Consider the following 19,027-nt stretch of genomic DNA (forward strand, 5'->3'; position numbering starts at 1 on the left):
TCTCGCGGTCTGTGAGTTCGAGCCCCGCGTCGGGCTCTGGGCTGATGGTTCAGAGCCTGGAGCCTGTTTCCGATTCTGTGTCTCCCTCTCTCTGCCCCTCCCCCGTTCATGCTCTGTCTCTCTCTGTCCCAAAAATAAAAATAAACGTTGAAAAAAAAAAAATTTAAAAAAAAAAAAAAGAAAAAAAGCCTATCTTAAAAACAAATGTGGGTGTGGCTTCCAAAGGTGTGGATTATAATTTGACACATCAATGCCTTATAATGATTTTAAAAGAATTATGTGAAATTAGATTGAAAGCAGGAGAGAGAGTACAAAATGAAAATACACTTTTAGACTCTCACACTTCTACAAACAGGAAGCAAGGCTGGAAAGACCACCAATTATAAACATGAACCATTTCTTATAGAAAAATAAAAATGACAGAATTTATAGGTAAGGCCGGAAGTCATGGATAATCATTTTCAAGGATTAAGAATGGCTCTACTAAAGAAACTGTCAACATCAGAATTTCAAAATTACTATGGACCAGTGAAGGTTACATGCCTCCTGTTTCCCCATTTTTGAATGGAATGCTTACCACAGTTACTCTATGTCTGCCTCTCGTTATTTGTTGAGTAAATAACTTGTCTCTTGCAAAGAACTACATCTAAGGAGCTACATCTGGGACCTGATTTAAATGACAATATCCTGGACCTTAAGCTTGAGGCTACAGCCACAGTAAGGTAACAATTTTGCATTTTTGGTAAGGATTGAATATATTTTCAAAGTAGAAGGAATGTAAATAATTTGTGGGTAGAGGGTAGATGGTGATAAATTTAAAATGGTCACAAATTCTCTGATACTTCTTCCATTGAGAGGTGGTGACTATAAACCCTCTCACTGAAACTGAGAGGACACTGGGATTTCTTTGATCAACAGAATATAGAAGAGATGTGGTGCCAGTGTCCAGTTTTAGGCCTTAAGATACTGGTCTTTCTACTTCCTATCTCTTGGAAAATTCTCTGTACAAGCCCCCAGCCAAAATATTATAAGTCTGGCTGCTTTAAGACTACCATGCTAGAAAGGTCAAGCAAGTCCAGAATTCCACCTTCGCCCAGGCACCATATATATCTGTAAAAATATCTTGGATCCTGCAAAGCAATTCATCCACCAGCTAAATACTATACAGTGATGTCATTCAATGCAACAAAGAACAGAAAAATCAGCCAGCTGAGATCTGCCTTAATTGCCAATCCACAGAATCATAGCTATATAAAACAATTGTTGTTTTAAACCACTAAGTGTTGGGGCAATTTATTATGTAATAACAGATCATTACAACAATGATTTTTGCGATTTATTTAAGTTGTTACAGAGGTCACAATGTCCTGTCACCACCTTCTACAACCCAACTGGAAGCAAAAGCCTAAATCAAGATATTATTCAGAAGTAATTTGCAAAGTTAATTATAAGGTAAAATTATTTCTTAAAGATAAAAAGGCTAACATTCTCAGGATATTATAAAACAAACACTTTTCAGGGCACCTGGGTGGCCAAGTTGGTTAAGCTTGATTTCCACTCAGGTCATGATCCCATGGGTTTGTGAGATCAAGCCCTGTATCTCTGCACTGACAGTACAGAACCTGCTTAGGACTCTCTCTCTCTGCCCTATCCCCACTCACATGCCTACACACACTCTCTCTCTCTCTCTCTCTCTCTCAATAAACACTAAAATAAAAAATAATGAAAAAAAGTGTTTTCCAAACATAAGAAACTTCAACTAAGTTACTGCAATTAACATTTTCTTCTTACTAAATAAACTATTGTACTTACATAATAAAGCCAAAAGACTCAGGCTCAAGTTATCCTTTAGTTAATTTAACAAATGATTGTTCAGATACTTTCACATGACTGGAACAAGACCAGAATTACAAATATAAAATTGAACATTTGTAGTAGTATAAAGAAATTATTTTAAAATATAAAGTAAAAAATACTGGTGTATTAAAATAAAATATGAGTTATAGAACAGGTGATAGCTGTTACTAAAGTGATAATATATACATATATATGAACATATACACATATACATAAATGTGTGTACACGCAATTGTGTGTGTGTGTGTGTGTGCATTCAAATATTTATTTAAATGGAGGAGTGCCCTGTGCCAGCATGTTTACCACAGCACTGTAAAAGCTAAAACTGGAAATAATTTAAATATACATTAATAAGAATATTATTTAAGAAGGGTATAGAGAAGGGGCACCTGGGTGGTTCAGTCGGTTAAGCGTCCGACTTCGGCTCAGGTCATGATCTCATGGTTCGTGGGTTTGAGCCCCACATCAGGTTCTGTGCTGACAGCTCAGAGCCTGGAGCTTGCTTTGGATTCTGTGTCTTCCTCTCTCTCTGCCCCTTAACCCCTCATGCTCTGTCTCTCTCTTTCTGAAAGATGAATAAACCTTAAAAAAAATTTTATTAAAAAAAGAAGGGTATAGAAAAAAGAAAGACTTCAATTTTTTATTCTACATATTCTATACTTGATATTTGAATTGAATTGCTAGAATGTTTTTATAACACACATGTATCACTTTTGAAAATTTATAATGAAAACCACACTATTCCAAGTTTAATACCTACGGCCATGTTATACTGTCTTCAGAACCTGAATGATCCCTTGGTCTAAGTACTGGAGAACAGCCAAAATTACTTCTAAGGGAGAATCATAACCCATCAACACATATTTCTTCAGACTACCTCTATTCATACATGCTGGACAGTCTAATCTGATACTTTTCCTCCTCAGGCTCCCCAACATTCCTAAGAGGATGCCAATCATACTCCCAATCCAGCTATTAAAGTAAATGGCCCCATATCTAACCTATACCTGAGAATAATTACACTCCAGGTACTTGCCTGAGAGTAAAATGCTAAACTTAACTGTTACTCCGTTTTTTACAAAAAGCTTCTGCAGGGCTGCTACATATCTATTTAGTTCACCCATTCATTATTCTAAAACTGCATGTCTGGATTAAGACATACCACCAAAGAGCAGCATTCTTGGCTTTGTCCTTTTATCGCTCTCCATCCTATTCACCCAGCATTATTGTACTCAGTAAAGCGCCTTTGATGTTAAGCCACTAGACTACACTGAAGGGAGGTTTAAGAAACAATTATAGAAAAGAGAGTATTCAGTTATTCACTACAAGGATGTTGTTGAGGTCAGAGTTGAATATGCTACTCTATGAATGAAAGCATATAGTTTTCTTTGAATTACAATTAGTAGTTTCTCCTAAAATGCTGACAAATTTTGATCTTGTGAACACTAGTAAACACATCTCATCTTAGAATGGTCTCTTTAGAAAATTTAGAGCAAAATTTGTGATCCACCTCAAGGAAATATAGGGGATCTTATGAGATACATTGGTCCCATTTTATCACCTTTCTTATTTTTACAATACTGAGGTACAATTGCCATATCACGAAATTCACCTGTTGAAAGTGTACAGTTCAATGATGTTTTAGTCAAATTACAGATGTGTGCGATCATCACTACAATCTAATTTCAAAGCGTTTCCTTCACTTCTCAATATCCCCTTAAGTCTACGTGAAGTCAGTCCCTGCTGCAACCCCCCAAACTCCTCTGATCGGCTCTATTACAGACATTTCATACGAGTGGAATTTGGCATCTTTCACTTAGCATAGTATTTTTGAGGTTCATCCATATTATAGTACATATCACCATTTTAATTTTTTTTAATTGCCGAAGAGTTTTCTAATGTATGGACATACCGTGTTTTGTTTACCCATTTACTAGTTGATGGACATTTGGATTGTTTCTCATTTCTATTATGAATAAAGCTATTATAAACAATTGCAAATGAATAGAGAATAGCACCTTTGTAAAAAACAATTGATGGACCAAAAATATAAGTATCTCTCAATTCCACTTTATTAATCTGCATGTTTATCATTATGCCAACGACATACTGTCTTGGTCATTGTCACTTGATATTGAATTTTCCACATGGGCAGTAACAAAGCCCTCCAACTTTGTTATTTTATTTATTTATTTAAAACTTTATTTTATATTATGTGTCCTAATGAATAAATACTATCTTAAATTCTTTCTGACAGAGGAAAGATATAAATACAAAACTAGAATAAACTTAAAAATGTTTTCAAAGGAATATAGTCTTCTTAAGATTTGAAAGTGACAATCACTAATGCATTCTCCCAGAAATAACTGTGAAATTAAGTCTTCTCCAACACACACCTGTATCAACAAACATTTATCAAATGCTTACTAAATACTAGGCATGGTGCATAGTTAGGCGCTGAAACAATTAAGCACAGTCCCTCACTTAACACATAAGTAGAGAATAATGGCACAGTGAGTTACAGCAACAATTGAAATATGTACAAGATACAGTGGTGGCAAGGACAAGGTATATTAATTTTATCTATCAAATTTACCTTACTTCATATAATCTTGTTTCTGAAAAAAAATGGCTTACAATTTCTGGTATGTTTTTAAACAAAGCGAGTTTGAAAACAACAAAGAGGCTAGTCCTTACAAAAGCTTGCAATAAGTAATCCTTTTATAGAGTTCTTCTCAACTAGTAAGATCTTTTAATTCAGTCTTTGTTTTTAAGATTACAAAAGAAATTTACATTAATGGAAAAATTCAAACAAAACATAAATACTTATAGTAAAAAGTGAAAGCCCCATTTTACCTTGAATCCACCCTACTCCTCTCCCCAAAGACTTCTATTGTGCTTGGGCAAATTCTGTTTGTTCAGAGCTACCTAAGATGCAGACAGTAAGAACTCTTGAAATCCTCACACAAATCTCAAATCTTGTTTTCAAAAAGAGTGTCAGCCTCTTTCCCACTACACATGACATCAGTATAGCTAGCAAGACTTGAAAATTATTCTTTTTCCTTCTATCTCCCATCCTATGCTTTAGAAAAGGTGGAGATGAAGAGAAAAAATGGACGTAAGCAACAGACCTAAACAGTGTGTGTATAAACTTTATAGTAATGATCCTGAAACTTGTCCTATAGGAGATTTTTAATAAGTATCCTTAAAAAAGGAAAGAAAAGAAATGAAGGAAGCTAAAAGGAAAGGAGGAGGGAGGAAAGAAAGACAAGCAAGCGGTCAGGCAAGCAGTGGGCATTTCCAAAGTCAAGTACATCTGGGAAACAGTGGGTTAAATAAAATATCAATATGCACTGAGATGCTCCCACCTTTCATAACATTAGCTAACCACCAAACTCTTTAATCACGGATCACCTAGTGATATCTTGAAAGACACTAGATTGAGGCAAAAATATAGTGTAGGAAATAAGCACTGGTTATAGTTTCCCTTCATCATTCCCTTCTTTATCACACTGGCAGCAACAAATGAGATATGCAGAAATATGCACAGAACCACATAAATATGCTAATGGCCAAAAAACTAAAAAGTAAAGTCAGCAGACTGTCTTAAGATTCTATCTTTACTATGTTAGAGAAACTGGTTTCATTTCTTTGTTGTGTTGTTTTTCCTTTGACTGTTTATGCAATAAAAGAATAAAACTAGAGATAGAAGTTGGGCTGTAAAATTAAATGCACTAAAGTGTTTGCTTTTAATAGTAAGTAGTAACAAGTAAATCTAATCAAAGGGTCTCAATGTAAATTCTATGCATACTTTAATTTGCTTTACAAAACCAAAAAATTGGATTAATTTGTGATATTACTACAGTAACTGCATTATCATAGAAGAATCTTCAAGAGGTTAATGAAAAATTGTGGTGAAGTTAGATTTTTATGAGTTACTATAGCCACCTATGTCTGTGCAACAAAAAACAGTGAATTTGGATCTATTTCCTTATATGTTAGACTTCAAATCATGATATAATTCAGCAATGAACTCTGTTAAACTTGCCATTGAGACTGGATGGAGCCTTTATTACCAAAGTATAATCATGAATGATAACTTTCCAATATGTATGCTGTCTAACCACCGAAATTATAATTTGGGAGGACTTCCTACCGACAGGAATCCTTATGGTAACTAACAGAGTTGTATGTCCTCAGTGGAAGCTATTCTGAAATTTCACTTCACTAAAAAAATGAGTTAATAAACTGTCAATGGAGAAAAGTCTCCATCATAATACTTAAGCTCTTTGGTTGTTGTTTCTTCACTGCAGTTGGGACAAGAAGTGTGGTAGCTATCACGGATATTTATAAATGTAAAGTAGCCTCACTTCTTTTTTTTTTTTTTTAATGTTTATTTATTTTTGAGAGAGAGAGAGAGAGATAGCATGAGCGGGGAAGGGGCAGAGAGAAAGGGAGACACAGAATCTGAAGCAGGCTCCAGGCTCTGAGCTGTGAGCACTAAGCCTGACACAGGGCTCGAACCCACCAACCATGAGATCATGACCTGTGCAAAAGTCGGTCACTTAACCGACTGAGCCACCCAGGCACCCCTAGCCTCACTTCTTTTGTATCTAAAATCCAATCATTTATCTAATACCCAACTCAAGCTTCTTCAGTGAAACTTCTCACCACTCTCTAATTCAAGTCAAAATGATTTCTCCTTCCACTAAGCTGCATGCTTCTTGTTCAAGACTCTCACTTAGCACATAACTACATTTAATGTATCTTAAATTGCTGTTTAACTTGACTACTGTATGTGTTCTATTCATTGAAACATCTGAAAGACTTTAGGTAGGAGGACCAAGGCTGTGCACATCTTTAGAGAACCCACAATACAGCCACGATGCTGTTTCTATTAACATTCTATTAGTATCTGTTGATGATTAATATTACTGTTCAGTGCTTTGTGACGGTCTTAGGAATAGATATTCTTCAGGAGAAAATATAAGCCGTTTTCCATTATGAGAATAGTGAATGGGCTTACTGGTTTTAGGAAATGTTCATAAACTACCTATAATTTAAGTAACTTATGACTAAATCTCATTTTTTTCTATGACATAGGAATGTCATGGCTAGACGAGAAGATGTACACTTTTTATGGCCTTGGGCACAAAATGCTTTGAGGGAATTAACTGCTTAATAACAAAGGACTCCGAACAGGCTCTATCATTAGAGACTAATAGAAAGGGTAAATGAAATATTATTAGACATGTATGTGATCGTGCATATATAAAACATTTAAGAATATACAAAAGTAATTTGGCAATCTATTTCTCTCATTCAACAAACCATTACTGCAAGCCTACTGCATGGTGAGTTCTGTTTCAGACACTGGGGAACTAAAGGTGAATGAAACATATCAAACATTTGTGCTGGCTCTTTAAGGCAGATCCAAACAAATCAATCTAAAATTTCATCTACCTACCTCCATGTCAAACCATATCACACATAGTTAAGGTGCTTAAAAAATACTTTATCTCACTGTTTTAAGCAACACAAATAGTTTACTTTGACCTAAACAACAGCAAGCTTTAATTATCCCAGAAACTCCTTCAAAGAGACACTGTTTCATTTGTATCTGTCCCCAAGCCCCAAGATTCCCAGGCTGTTGAATGAAGACAGAGAGATATGCTATAAGCAATACAAGCAAACTTACCCAAAGCTGTGTCTAAAGAAATGTTCCTTACCTACAATGAGGGCAGTGCTGGCCCAGGTACACCCTGCCCCTATCAATTTCTTAGCAGCTGCTGACATATTCTTATGCTTCACAGGAGCATGGCATTTTCTTCTAAAGGGAAAAGGCAAAAATAGAAAAACTTTTGCCAACCACAAAAATGTATATTTTAAAAATTGTGGAATAAAAATGAGCTGCTATATACTTTTAAAACCAGAGAAAAAGTAGAAAATAACAAGTACCAGCACCCCTCCCTACAACCTTCTGAATTGAATTGAGACAGAAATGGTACAGTTTCAGCTAAGCATCTTTATATTGGAGACAATTTAAAATGATCTAGCAATCGGGCAAGCTAAAAGTAACATGGTAACAGTCAAATTTACTCTTTTAGAACCAGAACCCATTTTTCAAGTGTGTTTTTAGAAGGAAAAATGCAATCTTTAATAGATCATGGGCTTTCATTTAACTAGAAATATACTACATCAGGAATCAGATTTTAAAATCTACACAGTTAATCTGACAACAAACTTGGCTGCTGAATTTGATTTTTCAAACTAATATGGTATGCTCTGTTCTTGCGTTAAATCACAGGGATTTCTTCTGGGATTGCAAAGGAATGAGCATTTAGCCCATCTCACGAAGGAAGGAGAGATTTCTAAGCTTTAAAAACAGGAGGTTCGCCTACATGATCACCTGGGACAAACTTGGCCAGAGCAAGCAGGCTAGAAGGTTATAGGAGCCTGGGAATGTTTAACATCAAGAAAGAAACTACAGCTCAGTAAGATCAGAGGGAATTACACAGGAAATGTGAACAGTAACCCTTTCATATCTCTGTACCCCCTCCCACTGCCTGTGATAAATGGAGTCCTGGAGCCGCCAGCTATGTGAATACACAAACCAACAGCAGAGGGGGACTGGGAAAAAGGAAAGAAGCCATTTTATATAAACACGCGTGCATGCACACACACACACACCAGCAAAAATTCATGACATGATAAAAGTATGCTGTTCCAGAAAACTGCCGTTAGCCTTTCTAAATGCCACGTGTGCACTGTATCACTGCCTTATCCAACAGAGTCCTAACTAAAAATTCCAAAGAAACATGAAGAATCAGGCGGGAGTGGGGGGACAGAATAGTTGGCAGACGCATCGTAAGTAGGGAAACGTGGCTCCTCTGAAGCTGACCAAACAAATAAGTCTCCACCCTGGCTTATGTTTAAACATCTTGTTCCTAGTTGGTCTGTAGGGAAAACATTCTTTCCACAATAAATAATGCGCAACTGAATCAGAAATTCCTACTCCATCCTTTATCTACTCTATGTAAAAGTTCTTCAGTATTATAAACCAGAAGCTCAGAGAATTCAATTAATTGTGAACTCTATTTAAAAAAACAGTTTAGAGTCAAGGCAAATTAAAGTATTTCTTGCTTCTAATTTGAAAAAGCAAATGTGACTGTGCAGATCCTAAATTCCTCTAGAGACCTCTGGGTTGGGATCTCAAGAAAATAAGCAGCTCTTACCACAACTGCCTTTCAGAAAAGAGGAAATGCTCAGTTTCTATAAACAGGTGAGTTTAAAAGATTAATTAAAAACAAACAAACAAACAAACAAACCCACCCTTGGCCCTCAGACTGTAAGGTACTGGGGTGGGGCAGCAAACTAAATAAAGAAAAAAGTGATATTTCCAATGGGCTAAGCTTAAAATATGGAATGGAATTTCATAGGTCACTTTGGAGTAAGATTTAACTTTTTTCATTGGTATAACTTCAGGACAGAGATGGTTTGCCACAAACAGTAGGTTAAGAAATAAATGGAAGTAAACACGGAGATGACAAAGCAAACCACCAACAAAAGTTAAAAGGGTTATAGCTTTTTAGAACTATCCAGAAGAGGAACAATAAAACCAGAGGATTTTTTCCCCCCAGCAAAGTGCCTCCTCCAAAGTATACATCTTCTTCAAGAAACAGCCTATACCAGTAGTGGTTTTGGACAATAAACGGCAACATCAGTCAGATGGCAAATGAGATTTAAACTGCAGACTTCGAAGTTCCCTTAAACATCTGATGTCTAATTTCTGGCTCACAGAGAGGCAGTCCCACACCTGTGCAACAAGCTAAAGCTGCTTGTCCTTTCCATGGATTTGGAGTTGCTATAACATTTATGTTGGTTGAAACATTTGGGGAATGAGAGGGAGCAAAAAATAATAAACAAATTCTGAATAAGAAACCAGACTTCTGAGCGGGCTTTTAAGTAAAGATCACTTCCCCATTAACTGAGGACCCTGAAGTGCACTAAATGGAACCTCAGTGCAACTATCTCCCCGTCTGGAAAGGAGAGCTTACTTGTAGCGCTTAACCATTGTTTACTCATGTCTAGTTCTGATAAACATAAAAACCTCATATCCTCATTGAATGTTATTTGGGAATCTCAAAATAATTTAAGTATTATAACCAAAAAGACACCACAGCAAGATAATTGGATTTTTTTTTTTTTCAAACAATGTCCCTGCTACGACAGAATTTAGTACAAATACTTTTTAGGTAGACAGATGTTAACTTACATGTGTTTACTTTTATCTTGAAGACAAACAGATCAAAAATGTCTGTGAACACTAATGTATAATGACAATGACATGATAATTATTGGGACCTTCGGCGTGTCTCCTTTCCTGAGAGATACTGTCCATGATCTTTTCAGTTCTTACGCTAGGCCTGAAGAAATGCTGACTGATACATACTAGGCCTTCAACATTTGTTAAATGACTCAGCAAGAAGGTCTCTTTTTCTGCGTGAAAAATCACAGAGCCCTAATAGAGTACCCTCTTTCAAGTAATAAAGGATAGAAGCAACAAGCAGGTTAAGTCTTCAATACAGAGGCAATAACACAAGAGGCAAAACATAGACAAGCCTTGACAAGAGTTATGATCATAAAAACAGTAAGAATATCACCTAATATTTGCACATTTGTACAGCACTTCCCAATATATAAAATGTTTTATGTAATTTCAACCCCACAACTTTATAAAGTGGATACTATTAACATGATTGAAACAGGATAAAGTGGCTTTTTTGAGGTCATCCAGCTAGTTAAGCAGCAGAGCGGAGATTTAAACTCTTCCAAAAAGCTATCCCACTCATTAAAAACTCTTTATTTTGTCATGAAATTTTGAAAAGATCTTCCTCCAAATTCCAAAATCAGGGTATACATAATAAGCACCACCCTTTTCCCCTCTCAAGCCACTCACTATCACTCCCTTTACCAGTTCCCATAAAAATTCTCAGAGCTCCCGCTGCCGCAGCCTCTATTTCCTCATACCAGAATGATGAAGGGCAAAAGTGAAAAGCATCTTTCAAAAACAAACCTCCTTCCACCTGGGTCTTGTATCCTGTAACTGTTCCCCAAAATAAGGACACTGTCACAGGCATAGGTTTTAAAATCCTTAACTACTGAGGAAACGTCTGGGGTTGTCTGTTCTTCATTTAGAATGAGTCAAATATGACACACACTACCTCTTCATTCCTAAAAGGTGAGGAGTCACCCTCACATTCCCAGCCTTGTGGCCTAGCAGAGACAGCTGTTCCAAGGACTTGGCTGACTGAATAAGAATAACACAACTCACAGAACTACAAGTTATACTCTTAGCAACTTTTAAAAATCATTCTAAATGTGTATTTTTGAAGTCTTATTAAAGAATGATAAACTACTGGGGCACCAGTTGGTTGAGCGTCCAACTTTGGCTCAGGTCACCATCTCACCATTGTGAGTTCGAGCCCCACACTGGGCTCTCTGCCGTCAGTGCAGAGCCCGCTTCGAATCCTCTATTCCCCCCTCTCTCTGTATCTCCTCCGTTCATTCTCTCAAAAATAAGTGAACATTAAAAAAAGAAAAGAATGATAAACTATTGGCATTAGTAATTTAATGTAAATGTGAGGTATAATGAAGGTGAAAATTTATTCATATAAAACCAACTATTTCGACTTACCTCTGAAGCTTATTGAAGATTATTAAACTAAATTATATGAAAAATGCTAAATATCTTATCCAGCGCATAGTAACAAGTCAATAAATGTCAGCTGCTATTAGTAACATTATTGAAGAATTAAAAACAAAACATACAATGGAAGGCCATATTTCAAATGAACATGCAAACAATACATTCTGTGGATTATTTTTTAAATATTTATGTAAAACATAACCATCTGTTCAATGCATATAAATATATGCATATAAATATTTAAAAAAACAGTTTGGAAGAATAAATGGCAAAATGATGACCTCTGGGAGGATTGGAGGGTGGTGGTCAAAGGGAACTTTTTAAACAAGGTTATGTATTCCATCTGTAAATAAAATTCAGTTTTTGAAAAGCAAAATAGAAAATACATTTACACAAAATATCTTCGTAAGTTTCTTCAATCCCATGGTTGATTTCAGTAGTACATGAAAAGTTTACTTTTATTTTTAGTTAATGTATTCAAATGATGTCTAAAATCCCATTTTCTTTAGTAAGACCATTCAAACTTTGTTACATACTGCTTTCAATAATCTTCCTAGTGACATTCCTAATTGCTATATTAAAAATACCTGCTTGTGCAAGAAAAATATATTTTATTAAGTTTTAGAACAACTCAATGTATTTAATAAAGGGGCAAGGAGTCTTTCAAAGTCCAGGAAGCCATAAATCAGAACTTCTACATAAAAAGACTACCTTTTCCCCTTAAATTTGCTATGTGTTTACATTTAATAAACCACAGACAAAGAGTCAAGTCATTGATTCTATTTAAAGCCAAAGGGCTGCCTATTTAAAATCACCATAACAATCTCAAATGTCCTGAGTGTTGCTCTAATTAAAAAATCTCTCCTCCAAGGCTCTTCCTAACTTCTAATTCTTGTCTGTGCTATACTGATGCTGGCTTCAAAATTCTACCTTTCCCTCTAGTTTATGACCATAACTTAGACTTTTTCATCCCATTCTTTTTTCCTTCAGATCATCTAGATTTGAGCCTATAAACTGTGGGCAAACCAGGTCACAAGAGCTCTTATTAACTCCCTCAGTGCAGCAAATAGCAGGCCTCCTGTGGTTCAGGCATGGAGGTAAGCCACATGTGCCACAGACCCAACCAGCCTGGGCTCCTTCAATTTACAAATCCAGTTTATAAATTAAAGGCCTCCAGGGTTGTAAAAAGAGACCCACATCTCAACGGATGAGCGATAGAGAAAGTAACCTCTTCCTTGTCCAGGAGACACTGGGCTGAATAGGAAATCCCCACCTCAAAGAGCTGTGGGATTCCATGATTGTGGGAGGCTGTGCAATCTCTTTAGATATATTCAAAACTCAAGAAAGCCCTTTCCTGTAAATTAATGGGATAGAGTATTTGATCAAAAGGTATCTTCCTCTAATTTCAAATAAAATATTCTACTTATAATTTGTAGCTGGTACAGGGTAATTCCAATAATAATTATAATAATATACAGCTTTATTTGTAGAAAATGAAAAGCACATGTATCAACAATGTTTATTCTTCTCCTGGATGCTCAGCTATGACTCATTAATATTAAGCTGCTATACCTACAAAAACATATGATGGTTCCTCCAGTAGTTGATGCTCTTAATTTTAAACATCTTAACTTTGCACAGTAGAACTTCGAACTTTGGTAAAAAGTCCTAGATCTACTATATACTAATTGTCATTGGTCAAGTTACTCGAATGCTCTATGCCTCAGTTTCTAGACTAATGTAAATACTTACCTTAAAGGACGACGGTAAGGATCACTTAACTTGTTATACATAAAATACCAGCATGGTGCCTGACACAGAGTAAAACACTGTACAATTTTTGGCTGTTATTATTATCCTTACCATCAGAAATGTATAGCTCTTGGAAAAAAACAAATTTAAGCACAGATCACTGCAACCATTGAGGAAATAGGTTCTTTGAGACTGTTTAGTTCTATTAGAACACATTCAAAGTTCCCTACATCATTCTCTCCTGTGCATTCTGATGATTTATTCCCTCTAAATGCTTCAGCGTACCCTGTGCTCTAGTTATCCATTTATTCATCTCCCTCTGGACTATAAATGTCTTGAGAACAGGGATTCTATCTTACCTTGTAGTCTCAACATCTAGCAGAGAGCCTTTCAGAGAGCAAATGCTCTATAAAAACTTAAATGAAACATACCCTTAGCAATTTAACCTCACAAGCCCTTGGCCATGACATCAACTTCCTCGTGCAGAGCTGTGTTTTGCAACTCTTTATTCAAATCACCAAACAGAAGGTGAATAACCTTTTACATGATAAAGACATACAGTACCCCTCTATGTACAAGCTGAAGAGGAATCCAGTGTCCCACAGAAGAGTCTAGAATTCAGGTTGTTACTATCAGTAATAAAGGTCTTCCTCTACCAAGAAAAAAAAAGTATTAGCCATTTATCTGTCTACCTACTCAAGTTTAGTTCTTAAGGACAGAGGCTACTGAATGTTGATCTCTGCATCCCTAGGTGGGTCTACCATACAATGGCACTTTATAAAAGCCTATCACCTGCATTTTTTATCCAAGCTTCTAGTTTATTTTGAATTTTACTTGAATTTATTCATGACATGTCTTTATTTACTAGAACAAAAAAAAAATTTTTGAAATGAAACAATTCTCTTTTTTTCCCTAGATGCTCTTGGTAGAGAGGGAAATAAAACCCCTCACAGTGATGACCACAGAGAAGAGAAGCAACCAATGTCTGCTGCATGATCTTTTCCATGCTGCTCTGGATGAAGCCTTTGTCAGTGGCTCATCCTCCAGAATTGAGCCAGAACAAAGCCTTTCTTCAAAAAGAGTCACCCTTTGACTGCGGTATAGATTGTATTCAGTCAGCACTGTTTCCTCACTCTTTCACAGCTGTGACATGTTCATTATTTCAAAATTCTATCTGCCCACCCTGCTTGTGACCATGCCCAGTTCAGCTTATGACAAAAAGCCAGCTCGGGCAGCATCCTATTGCTGATCTCATGAAACATAAATTCAGCAGTAGCAGCCTTTTTACCACTCAGGAGCCCAGCAATGACAGACCTTCAGTGTGACCTTTAGCCTGATGTCTGAGTATTATCACACAGTGGGCCTACCTCCCAGCATTCTCAATCCAAAGCACACATCACAATGTAAAAGGTAGTAACTTTCTGGGAGTCTAGATAAATATCTTTCTCAGGGAAAAATAGTGATTTAACATTCCTCTGAGTCATTCTATTACCAAACTACTTCCAGGTGTTATAATTGGGACTCCCCACCACAACATGTGTCACTTACCTAATATTAGGTCAGAGCATAAATACACAAGTCACATAGGATCCCTTCTTCTAACTCTCCTACTCAAAGTAGTAAGATAAGTGATTTATTCCTCTTGACTTTGCAAGATGAAATTAAGATGACTTCTTTGCTTAATGAAATTAAAAATAAAAATGCTGTCAAACAGAAACTTCTTTGCTATCCTTGGTGCCCTGGTCAGTCATGGAGTTTTAAAGTTAGAAAGGATCCCAGCGAGTCATCTTCTTCATTTAACAGACCTAGCCTGAGGCCCAGGAAAGTTGAGTGGTTTGCCAGGGTCACACAAAAAAACAGAGAACCAAAGCTGGAAAAAGGCTTTCCTGCCTCCTCAGCCCATGTGCTTTCCACATACCACACTAAGATGAGACTCTTGCCAAGAACTTCACCATGACCCACAATCCTGGAGAGGTCATTCTCAGCTTCACCTCACTCCCTACATCTTGGTAGTCCAGCCACATAATTATCTGCTAAAAAACAAAATATGAGAAAGACAAGACTTCCATCTCTAAAAATAGCTTCAACATCACTGTTTTCTTAAAGATATTACCCCTTCCAACCGCTACAGGCTTCTTCCTTCCACACTGTTTCTAAGACAAGTCTAAGTGTTATCTAAGTGTTATCTAAGATCCTACTCCCCTAAATAGTCCTCAAGTATATTGGGAAAAAAATGGGAAAGCCCCACATACAAGCACCTTATTAATAGAAAGGGAATGGAGCTGACACCCACTTGAGGTCACCACATGACTAGGAGCATTCAAGGTAGGGTAATAGCCTATCAAAGACTCAAAGCAGCAAGAGGACAGCTTCTGTCACTGAATACATATTAATGAGAATCTAAGTGCCATGCCCTTTCTAACTTGATATAGGAATGACAGGGACATCTTAGAAAACAAGCTGACTAGTAAATAACTGTGAATATTCCCACAAATTCAAAAAATCAAAACCAAATTAAGCAAAGATAAATGTTAAACCAAAGAGCAAAAAGTCCAAAACACAATGGAAACAAAAAATAATTTAAAACAGAAAGCTTTAAACAAGATCAATGAAGTAAAGCCAATTAGATTAATTTTAGCAATAAATATAAATGAGTTAAAATATCCTTAAAAGACAAAGGTTCTCACCAGGTTAAAAAATGAAATCTATGCTCTACTTTTAGTAAATATCTAAAACACATGAAAATAAAGAAAAAATATAAATAAGTATAAAGACATATAGGAAAATATAAACTAAGGTAGCAATATTCATGTCAGCTAAAACACAAAGCACATGGCAAAAATTAGGAAGAGACTCATATTATTCTGACACAAGGTATAACTCTTAATTGAGATACTGACAGCAAATAATACATTAACACACATTCAAAAATAAAAACTGATATAAGGAAAAATTAACAAAATAAATTACTGATCTACATCTTTAAACCTTTGACTAAACCAAAAAATAATTATAGAAGAGTTGACAACATAATAAATAATTCTAGTAGAAACCGTACTTCAAATTTTGAATTTTGACTTTTCCCAGGTTAATAGTACGTCATAACATTGAACAACTATAACACTGAACTCTCATGATGCTGGGCAGGGCTGCAGCTCCTAGTCAGCTATGTGATCACAAGGGGAAACAACCAATACACTTAAAACCATGCTGTTCACATACAATTTAAGAATTTAGAAAAGTGTATCAGTGAATTCTAAGGATGCTAGGGTCCCATCCCAATACATCAAATCATACGCTAGAAAGTGTACTGAGAATTCATTTACTTTCCTTTCTCGTTTAAGGATATTCAATTCATGAATATCCTTAAACTTATATTGTGTATATTGTGTATACTGATTTACCTAAATGGATTTGTCAGGCTGACTCAGTTTCAGTCTTACACAGAAGTCTTCTACTGTTAGACAGAAGTTAATCTTTCACTAGTTAAATAACTTTCAAAATTTGTGGAATGTTTTTTAAAAGAACATTACTGAAGTATAGTTTATATACAAATACAAATACAAAATTTTATATACAAAATATATCTTAGTGTACATTTCAATGTATTTTATAAACATATATATCCATATAATCACCACCACTTAGGATCCAGAACACACTCATCATGCCAAAAAGTTCTCTCATACTCAATCCAGGTCAATTACACTGAACTCAGCTACAGGCAATAACTTGTCTGCTTATTGTCACCAAAGATTAAATATGCCTTTTCTAACATTTCTAATGTAGTAATCCAAGGCAGTAAATTGAATCATGGAATTTGTATTCTTTTGTGTCTGGCTTATATTACTCAGCAAAACATTTCTGAGATTCATTCATGTTATGTCTATCAGTACTTTAGCCCTTTTTATTGCCAAGTAGTATTCCGTTGCATGGATACAGCACAATGTGTTTATCTCATCACTAGTTGAAGGACATTTGGTCCTAGCTTGAGGCTATCATTAATAAAGCTGCTATCAAAATTCATGTACAAGGGTGTGTGTAAACTCATTTTTATTTCTTTGGGGTAAATATTTACAAGTGAAACTGTTGCATTTTATGGTAATAATATGCTTACCTTTATAACACTGCCAAACTATTTTCTAAAATGGTCTTATCATTTAAAAAATGGTTTTATCATTTAACTTTCCCTATGGCAAAATATATGAAAGTAGAATTGGTCGACATCCCAGCTAACACTTGCTCTTTTTAAATTTTAACTATTCTGATGAATATACAGTGGTATCTCATTGTATTGATTTGCTGTTTTCTGAGGTCTAATGATGTTGAACCTCTTTTCCTGTGCTGCACTGGCCATTCATTATTTTCTTGTGCATATATTTTTTAACTGGGTTGTCTTATTATTAATGAGTTGTAAAAGTCCTTTATATATTCTGAGCACAAGTCATTTGTCAGGTATACGTATTGTGAATATGTTCTGTTTAAAGATTACCTTTTCATTTTCTTAATGATGTCTTTAGAAGAATAGAAGTTTAAAATTTTGATAGAGTCCCATTTGTCAATCATTCTTCTATGGGTCATGCTTTTTGTGTCCTAAGATCTCTTTGCATATCCCAAGTTCACAAATATTTTCTCCTGTGATTTTTTTTTTCTTCTAGTTTTAGTCTTTTGAATTTAGATCCATGATTCTTTTCAAGATATTTTTGTACATGAAGAGGTAAGGGTTAAGATTAATTTTTTCACATTTGGATATCCAGGTGTTCTAATATGTTATATTGAAAGACTATTCTGTCTCCATTTAAATACCTTAGCATCAATATCAAAAATCAATTGGCGTACGTGTGTGGGTCTATTTCTGGATTCTCTATTCTATTCCATGAATATATGTCTACTTTAGGCCAACACTGCCTTGATCACTGTAGTTTTAAAGAGAAAGCTTTAAAATGTAGAGGAAGTCTTGAAAGTAGGTAGTGAAAACTTTCCAATACAGTTCTTCTTTGTCAATTCTTTTTTTTTTTTATTTTTTTTTTACTTTTCTAGGTCCTTTAAATTTCCATATAAATTCAAAATTCAATTTCTAATTTTTCACTGCTAGTATATACACATAAAACTGATTTTGTAAATCTACCTTGTGTCCTGCAATCTTGTTAAATTCAATTACAAATTCTAGTGGCATTCAGGAGGTTTCTCAGCATTTTCTCTACACATGATCATGTTTTGCCAAATAAAGAGGTTTCATTTCTACTTTGCCAATCTGTATGCCATTTCTTCCTTTTTATCGTTTATTACACTGACTGAGGCTTCCATTATAGTGTTTGACAGGCATAAGGAGGGGAGTGGGGATCCTTGGCTTGCTTCCTATCTTAGGGGGAAAGCATTGGAACTTGTGACTTTAATAAGATTTTAGTTAGAAGTTATATGTAGATGTCTTTTGTCAAGTTGAGAAAGCTCCCTTCTGCTTCTAGTTTCCCAAGAGGTTCGTTCTGTGAATGGCTGTTGAATTTAGTCCAATGCTTTCTCTGCAAGGATTGAGAGGATCATATAGCTTTTTTCCCATTTTTCCTGTTAAAGTGATGACTTAGAGTGGGAGAGAGCCAAAGCATAGGAGACTCTTAAAAACTGAGAACAAACTGAAGGTTGATGGGGGGTGTGAGGGAGGGTAGGGTAGGTGATGGGTATTGAAGAGGCATCTTTTGGGATGAGCACTGG

At 35.7% G+C, this 19,027-nt stretch overlaps 1 protein-coding gene across 8 annotated transcripts in view; it reads right to left on the reverse strand.

Moving 5' to 3' along the window:
* Nucleotides 1-19,027, reverse strand: part of ZNF438 (zinc finger protein 438) — a 172,917-nt gene that overhangs the window by 101,916 nt on the left and 51,974 nt on the right. The window contains exon 3 of one of the 8 annotated variants that reach the window (XM_047867504.1): nt 7,587-7,687. The exons of the other annotated variants lie outside the window; for them this stretch is intronic. The gene's annotated coding sequence lies outside the window, so the exon portion shown is untranslated. The remainder of the gene's footprint in view (nt 1-7,586; nt 7,688-19,027) is intronic. 8 annotated transcript variants of the gene reach the window in all.

This window comes from Prionailurus viverrinus, chromosome B4 (assembly GCF_022837055.1).
Source record: "Prionailurus viverrinus isolate Anna chromosome B4, UM_Priviv_1.0, whole genome shotgun sequence".
NCBI classification, from domain to species: domain Eukaryota; kingdom Metazoa; phylum Chordata; class Mammalia; order Carnivora; family Felidae; genus Prionailurus; species Prionailurus viverrinus.